At 34.3% G+C, this 8,328-nt stretch overlaps 1 pseudogene; it reads left to right on the top strand.

Moving 5' to 3' along the window:
* LOC107703096 (DNA-directed RNA polymerase III subunit RPC1-like) overlaps positions 1–7,153 on the top strand; it is a 64,181-nt pseudogene extending 57,028 nt beyond the window's left edge.
* Positions 7,154–8,328: the final 1,175 nt, after the last annotated feature.

Below are 8,328 nucleotides of genomic sequence, written 5' to 3'. Positions count from 1 at the left end.
TATGATTTCTGACTAGCTTTATTCCAGTTTAAGACATTTTAGTACTTAAACTTTAGTTCTTAAACTTATTGTATTTATTAGTTTCTAAGGCAACAATTTTAATTATCATTTCTAATAAAGTGTGAACATTTTTTGTTTTTTATCTAATTTTTTATTTTATTTTGTTTCTGCTTTATTTAATTTGGCAAAAACTATTTGTAATAGTTTAGGTTTTAGTTAACAGTAATAACACTGGTAAAGATTAAAGTCTGTACAATAAACACTACATTATTTCGATATTTTAGGTATTTAAGAACTTAAATTTATTTATTTATTGTGTGTTTTGTATTACAGTAATGAGATTTTTGATGCATCAAATCGTAATGGTCTTTAAAATAAGTTATTGATTTTGCTGCAGTTAATGAGCTCTGCATTGCATTCTAGGTTCATTGTGTTCTTGTAAATCTTTCTGAATGCTTTGAAAATCTGTTCAAATCCATGAAATCAGAAAGTTAATCAAAACGGTTTCGGAGAAAATCAAAAAGACACTTGAAGCTCAGCTTCATTTGAGAGTGTTTATGCGCTTGTGTCTGACGACCTGTTTTCTCATTCATTCCAGCCTAAAGTTCTGTACCAGTTGGACAGAATCACTCCGACCTTTAATTTAAATATTAATAATTTATGATTATAAATAAAAGTAAGTTATTTGTTGTATTTTCATTTTCATTTTAGTTTGAATAATTTTTTGTACTTTTGGCCTTTTAACAAATTTTTAAATGTTTGAAATTAGCATTTTTTAAATTCCAGTTTTTGTTTTAATACTCGAACTTAAGCTTATTTTATTTCAGAAAGTTCCTAAGGCAACATTTAAATTATTTATATACAGAAATAAATACATTATAGTTTTTATTTATATATTATATATATATATATATATATATATATATATAATGAATTGAATTGAATTGAATTGTTTTCAGGACTGGAAATGACAAGTAATGATTTTTAGATAATTTTTGGGGTATAATTTTTTTTATAACTTATTGTAAATTATTGTATTTATATATTTTATGGTTTATGTCCATATCTCACAAAATATGTAAATATTATTTTTATTTTATATATGACTTGTTTTTTCTTAAATATTCTTTAGTTCTTCACTGTTCTTTGATATACCTTTGAGTTCCATAAAAATACTATGGTACATAAGTATGATAATGTGTTATGGTATTACCATCTGATATACCACTGTATTAGTAAACACTGCAGGATTTTTAAATAATAAACCATAACCATAAGCCAACCTCAAATCCTTTAAACTGACCTGAAACTGACCTGTCAGATAAAAATCCTGAAACAACCTTCACAAAATAGCAATACAAAATTTCTATACTTATTGATGTGCAGGTGAGTGTAAGTGCAGCGGCTGACACAAGTGCAATTGATTGAAGAAAGTTCGATCTAGACCCCTGAAGGAGGAAAACTCATTTGTCAATCAGCGACAGAAGACCACCTGTCACCTCAGCTGGGTGGAGGACTGTTAGCGTGCAGCTCCGGCATGATTGCTGCTGTTGACGCTTCACTGATGATTAATGGCTGCAGTAACCCCAGTTCTTATTCCTAATGAGTCTCTCTGTGTCTCAGTACGCCCATCATAAGTGCCAACCTGGATACCGATGTTGACCCAGACTTCGCTCGGCTGGTGAAAGGACGCATTGAGAAAACTCTACTGGGAGAGGTACACTGAGTTTGACTTCTGCTGATTATTAATACTGCATTAGTATTGCTATTGCTCATGCTTCCTGTTTGGAGTGAAATTAAAATGCACCTGATTGAATTAGACGTGCATTGAATTAGTAACACCCTGGCAATCACCCAGAACACCATGCCAACTGCAGTGAAATGCACTAAATATACTCAAAACACCTTAGCAACCCCATAGCAATGTCCTGGCAACCCCCCAAAACATGCCAACTGCAAAGCAATGCATTAAAAACACTCGGAACACCTTAGCAACACCCTGGCAACCTGCCAGAACACCATGCCAACTGCAGTGAAATGCATTAAATACACTCAAAGCATCTTAGCAACCCCATAGCAATGCCCTGGCAACCACCCAAAACATGCCAACTGCAAAGCAATGCATTAAAAATACTCGGAACACCTTAGCAACACCCTGGCAACCAACCAGAACACCATGCCAACTGCAGAGCAATGCATTAAAGTACTCAGAACGCCTTAGCAACCCCATAGTAACAACCCAGCAACCACCCAAAACATGCCCGCTGCAGAGCAATGCATTAAAAACACTCAAAACACCTTGACAACCCCATAGCAACATCTTGGCAACCACACAAAACATGCCAACTGCAAAGCAATGCATTAAAAACACTCCGAGCACCTTATCAACACCCTGGCAACCATCCAGAATACCATGCCAACTGCAGAGCAATGCATTAATGTACTCAGAACGCCTTAGCAACCCCATAGCAACGCCCTGGCAACCACCCAGAACACCATGTCAAACACGTACTGTAACAATCCATTAAAAACACTCAGAACACCTTAGCAACATCTTGGCAACCAACCAAAACATGCCAACTGCAGAGCAATGCATTAAAAACACTCAGAACACCTTAGCAACACCCTGGCAACCACCCAGAACACCAAGCCAACTGCAGAGCAATGCATTAATGCACTCAGAACACCTTAGCAACCCCATAGTAACGTCCTAGGAACCACCCAGAACGTCATGTCAAACATATACTGTAGAAATCCACTAAAATTATTCAGAACACCTTAGCAACACCTTGGCAACCACACAGAAAACCATGCCAAGTGCAGAGCAATGCATTAAATAAACTCAAAACACCTTAACAACCCCATAGCAACACCCTGGCAACCACCCAAAACATCATGCCAAATTTATACTGTAGCAATCAATTAAATATACTCAGAACATCTTGGCAATCCCATGGAAACCACCCAAAACATCATGCCAAACACATAGCCATGCATTAAAAACACTCAGAACACCTTAGCAACAACCTGGCAACCATCTAGAATGCACTAGGATCATGGGGTTAGAATTTTTTTTTTTTTTTGCATGAAAAAACACCACTTTAACTTTAAAAAATGAATTTGTTTTTGAAATGCAGTGCAGTGTGTGAAAATGATCACCTCTGTGGCCTGTAGCATGTGAGATTGTTCTGCATTTATATTCAGTATGCACATGATTGAAATGGGTGTTAGATTGTAATGGAGGGATGCAGAATAACCTGTGATCTGAGTGAGTCCGAATTGCAGGATTCTACATTGAAAAGCCTTTCATTCATGTTTAATGTCATAGAAACTGTTCCAAGCATTTCAGAGGAATATAAAGTAATTATAAGGCTTTCAGAAAAAGTAGGATACCTCTTACTTTCTGTTGTTTGTTTTCATATTAATCAGTGAATCGATTGATCGTTTCTGTCAGATTTCCGAGTACATCGAGGAGGTTTTCCTGCCTAATGATTGTTTCATCCTGGTGAAGCTGTCGCTAGAGAGGATTCGTCTTCTGAGGTTGGAGGTAATGGCAGATTGATCATAATTACCTGTTAATGACAGACTGGAGCTCAAAATGATTCCTCCAGCATCAGTGTTTTTATCGGTCTCTGGATTGTCACTTAGTTATATTGATAGTTCTGCCTTTGTCATTACTGTATTTCTCTCCATCTCTCAGCAGCTGATGCAGCTGTTCCTGTTGAGTGATTTTAAATGATGGATGTTCTTGACACACAGTGATGATCCTCCTCTGCAGAGGGTTATAGAGTCGTACTGTTGTTTTGTTCTGTTCAGGTGAACAAAGAGACGGTGCGTTACTCCATCTGTACGTCAAAGCTGCGGGTGAAGCCGGGCGATATCGCTGTTCACGGAGAGGCCGTGGTCTGTGTGACTCCGAGAGAAAACCGCAAGAGCTCCATGTATTACGTCCTGCAGTCGCTCAAACAGGAGCTTCCTAAGGTCAGTCCTGACACCGTGTTGGACTTTCTGTACGCTGACATAATAGTCATAAGCTTCCCAATAGCTGAAGCTGAAATCTATAGAACAGAGTGACCAATATAATCTTTATGTAATGCAATTTTAATTTGCAAAACAGATTCTCTGTTTTGTTGAATAGAACCTGGAGACACTTTGTGAAACATTCAAAAGATCACCTAAACAGCATATAGAAAGAATAAACACAAATTTCTAGCTTTTATTTTTTTATATTAAGTTATAGCAATTAATAAAGTTTAACAGTGGAGAACGATTTTTTTTAATACAGTATTTTGTTAATTTAGAAATATATTGTTCATTATTAATTCATATTTGTTCAAAATACATTTATGTTCATTTATGCCAGTTGAAATGCTAAAAATGTATTAGTGCATGAGGAATAGTGTTGGTATTGTAAACTAAAACTAAGTTGTAAGTAAAGCTGAAAAAACTGTAAATATTAGTTTTAACTTTAAATAATTTTTTTTCAAAGTACTTGAATTAGTAAAACTGAAATATATTAATTATTAAATACCATATTAGTGTATAAATGATACTAAAATAACACTTAAACACAAGCTGTTCACTTTCCTCAATGTTCCTTCTGCAAACGGCAGTGTTTTTGCTTTTAAATGCAGGAATTACACCGCCCTGCATCATATCTGCTGAATGAAATATAAGACTCATTTCTTACTCATTTACAGCCACTTACAACCTTAATGGTCCTTAATGCAAAAAAATATTTTATTACTAATTTCCCTAATGTGTGAAAATAAATGTTATTTTCCTAAATGTAGAAATGTGAGATTCACCCTGCAATTTGGTCGTTTTTAGCAGCGCAAATTTAGATTTTTCAAATTTTTTTATTATTTTATAATATTTATTAATTAATTTCTTATTACATTTTTATTTATATATATATATTTTTAATTATTTTAATGTTTTTTATCTATTTATTATTTTTATTTTCTTTTAAATTTCTGCTGAATGAAATATAAGACTCGTTTCTTGCTCATTTACAGCCACTTGCAACCTTTTGTAAGGGGAAGAAGCCTTTATTTATCCCTTAATCGACAGAAACGTGAATCCTGTCTGAATCTGAGCCACACTACAATGATTTGTTCAAGTCTCAGCCCATTTTCACACATGTGACTTTATTTTTAGGGTTGCAAAGTGGTGGAACATTTCCGGTAAATATCTGGAAACTTTTTGGGAAACTTTCAGATAGTTTTGGAAATTTTTGTAAAGTTTCTGGAAATCTTCCACCCCTTTGCAACCATAATTATTTTATGCCTAATGTTGACTTCAAGGTTAGAAAATGCAAACCGGATCCAGATGTTTTCTGCTTCATCTGTGGATGTTTTACTGCTTCCAAACAGTGTCAGATTTTGTGAAAAAGCTTATTTATTTGTAAACTCACGTTTATGTAATGTTCTTTGAGATTAAATGAAGTATTTGAACAGATTTTGAAAAGTTAAATTATATATTTTAAATACTTCTTTTGTCATTAAAACCCAAACTTTTTACATTTGACTGCTTTTGTTGTTTTGACAAGTGCATTAAAGCTGATACATAAGCAATCTGAAAAATCTTCATTCTCATTTTGTAAAAACTGTACATGATGAAAATTTTTTATTGATATTTTTGAACTCGGCATCATCAAATTAGTTAATATTAGTCATCATATTTTGTGAAAATTAGCAGAATTGTTTTTTTTTTGGTTATTGTTCAGCTTGTATATTGTGTGTATGTTTATTCATATCAGTCTGATGATCTGTTTGTGTTTTTCAGGTCGAGAGGACGTTAGGCATCGAAGCGGCGAGATCCACCATCATTAACGAGATCCAGTACACCATGGTAAACCACGGTATGAGCATCGACCGCAGACACGTCATGCTGCTGGCGGATCTCATGTCTTATAAGGTGAGTTGAGTTCAGCTGCTGAAGGCCATTGTGAAGCGATAAATGCATTACAGTGATGCTGAGTGAAGGATTGATGAGTGAGATGAGAGCGTCTCGATGACTCTTGGGTCGTAGGGTGAGATTCTGGGCATCACCCGCTTCGGTCTGGCCAAGATGAAGGAGAGCGTTCTCATGCTGGCGTCCTTTGAGAAGACGGCGGATCATCTGTTTGAATCGGCTTATTTCGGACAGAAAGACTCGGTCTGCGGTGAGTGATGAGCAGAAACAAATAATGACGCAATGGAACAGATCAGTTCATGAGCAAAGAAATGAGCCTGTCAGTAACACTCCTGAAAAAATATATTTATATGAATATCAATAATTAATCTAATTTATATATATGATGAATTGCTGTTATGATGCAAGACTGAGCTCATAGATATTTTTATTATCCTGATGATGATAATAGACTCATTGGCTTTTGTTATGTGTGTGTGTGTGTGTACACAGTTTATAATTATTTATATAATATATTTACGTTATTTATATTTTATTTTTTATATAAAAAAGAAAAGAAAGCCTTTTTTAGGACTTTTTTTTTTGCATTTTCACCCCTAATTCACCACATTCCTCATTCTCATATATTTCTTTTATATATTATTTATTGGTTTATTTTTAATTGTTCATTATACATAATAATATTACTTTGCACTGCCTTTAATTTATGCTAATCTGAATTAAATAATTAAATCTTTGTACAAAATTACAGTAATGTGCATCTAATAAGAAATGTGTTGGCTGCAAAATGTGAAAAATCTTAACGGTCCTTAATGCAAAAATATTTTATTACTAATTTCCCTAATGTGCGAAAATAAATGTTATTTTCCTAGATGTAGAAATGTGAGATTCACCCTTCAATTTAGTTGTTTTTAGCAGCGCAAACTGAGATTTTTATTTTATATTATTAATGAATTAATTTTCTATTTTTATATTATTAAAAAAACATTTTAAATAAGCAAACTGGATGTCAGCTGTCCTCTTCAAACTCATTGCTCTCTTGCTGTGTTCTGCAGGTGTCTCTGAGTGCATTATAATGGGAATCCCCATGAACATCGGCACTGGACTCTTTAAACTTTTACACAGCGCCACGAAGGAGCCCAATCCCCCGCGCCGCCGTGTCCGGATGGCTGTGACGTCGAGCGTAATGAGCGTTTGCTTGTGGGATTTTAAGTTTAACACTGTCTTTCCCATTTGAAACGGTGGGAATGAGCTGCAGGAATGATGATCTGATGAATGAATCAGCATAAGACTGAAATCGCTGATGATTTTTATTATCTTGATGATAATAGACCTTTATGTTGGGATTCCTGCAAATGTCCAGCCCTGTTATTTTCTCATTTGAGATTATATTTTTTACTTGTTAAAGGTTAAATAATGGAGTTTAATTGAGGCAGTTGTATTTATAGATTAGTAATCAAATCTAATTTATGCACGCGTGTGATTTTGTTTTCATTTTCTTTGTGCTGCTGCTGTGTTTGCTGAAAACAGGCATGGCTGATGTCCATGTTTTATGTAAATATGTATCAGGTGTGAATAAAATGTACATTACGATGACACCAGCGGCACATTGCTTTACGTTATTTATTTTTTTGCGCATTATTAAAACTGTCAGACACTGAATGCGTTTGAGACCCTGCACATCACATGCTTTTACACATCAAGCCGCTGAGATTCGTTGCAAAAACAGACGCAAGGCTTGCTTGCAAATGTGCCGCTCCATCGTGTGATTTTCTCTGTTCCACGCTCTCAGAACAGATCTTGCGTGCCCTTAAAATGCACATGTAATCGAGCATGAATCTGTTACAAACACACTGATAAAGACAAAGTCACCACCTTTAACAAGCACATTCTCACCCTGTAGAGGAACTGGTTAGTTCATTGTCATTAGCATGAATAATTTAACAGTCCCAGCTGTTCTCTGCCAGAGGAGTATTTACATTATCCAAGACTTTAAAAAAGAAAGAAACAGTGCTAACACTTTACTTGAAGCCTTTATATATAACGCATTATAAAAATATTTTGAGTGCATTAATTATGCCTTGTAATGCACCTTATAATGCAATGTACGATATCACAAATAATTGTGACCAGTTATAATGCTCATCTTATTCATTGTTACATCTTTAGAAAGTATAATGCAATAAAACACAACAAACAAACAATTTTTGATGTAACAAGGAATATGCAAATATTATAATGCATTTTAACTTTGGTTACAGTTATGTATTATAATGTACATAATGATATGCATCAAGTAAAGTGTTACTGAAATAGTTTATAGAAAAATGTTATTTGCCAATCCTAATTCCTACAGAGCCTGTATTTTAAAAATTATATATATATATATATATATATATATATATATATAAA

This window comes from Sinocyclocheilus anshuiensis, unplaced genomic scaffold, assembly GCF_001515605.1.
Source record: "Sinocyclocheilus anshuiensis isolate Anshui unplaced genomic scaffold, SAMN03320099.WGS_v1.1 scaffold1055, whole genome shotgun sequence".
Lineage (NCBI taxonomy): Eukaryota > Metazoa > Chordata > Actinopteri > Cypriniformes > Cyprinidae > Sinocyclocheilus > Sinocyclocheilus anshuiensis.
The sequence above is the reverse complement of the archived record's forward strand: the minus strand, read 5'-3'. Positions and strand labels throughout refer to the sequence as shown.